Source organism: Coturnix japonica, unplaced genomic scaffold (assembly GCF_001577835.2).
Source record: "Coturnix japonica isolate 7356 unplaced genomic scaffold, Coturnix japonica 2.1 chrUnrandom633, whole genome shotgun sequence".
Taxonomy (NCBI): Eukaryota; Metazoa; Chordata; class Aves; order Galliformes; family Phasianidae; genus Coturnix; species Coturnix japonica.
The window spans coordinates 8,608-9,118 of NW_015440003.1; positions in this window are offsets into that span (position 1 = coordinate 8,608).

Sequence of the window (511 nt, forward strand, 5' to 3'; positions counted from 1 at the left end):
CCCATAAGTGGGGCTGTGACCCATAAGTGGAGCCCTGCCCCATAAGTGGGGCTGATGTGTGGGGCAGTGACGTCACGTGTTGCTATGTGGGCGGGGCGGTCGGTGACGTCACGTGTTGCCACGTGGGGGCGGGGCGACTTTGGGGCCAAATCGCTTGGAATAAAACGGAAGTGCCGCTGTGACGTCATCAACTGGTCGGGCGCGGGGTGATGACGTCATATACGCGCGACCCCTCCATCCGGGTGAGCTCCGTGTCCCTCTACGGGTTGATGACGTCATCCCTGTTTGGCAGGCGCCCATTGGCTGCCGGTTTCCCTCCATTGTGTTTCTCCGCTCCCCATTGGCTGTCCGTGTTCCCGCCATGGGCTCGCTCCCCCCCATCTTCTCCCCATTGACCCACAGCGATGACAGCGGAGCAAGCAGGCAAGGCTTCCTATTGGCTGCTCCCCTTTGTTGCTATGGTAACCCTAAGCCCCGCCCACTGGGGGGTACGGTAATCATAGGGCTTGGC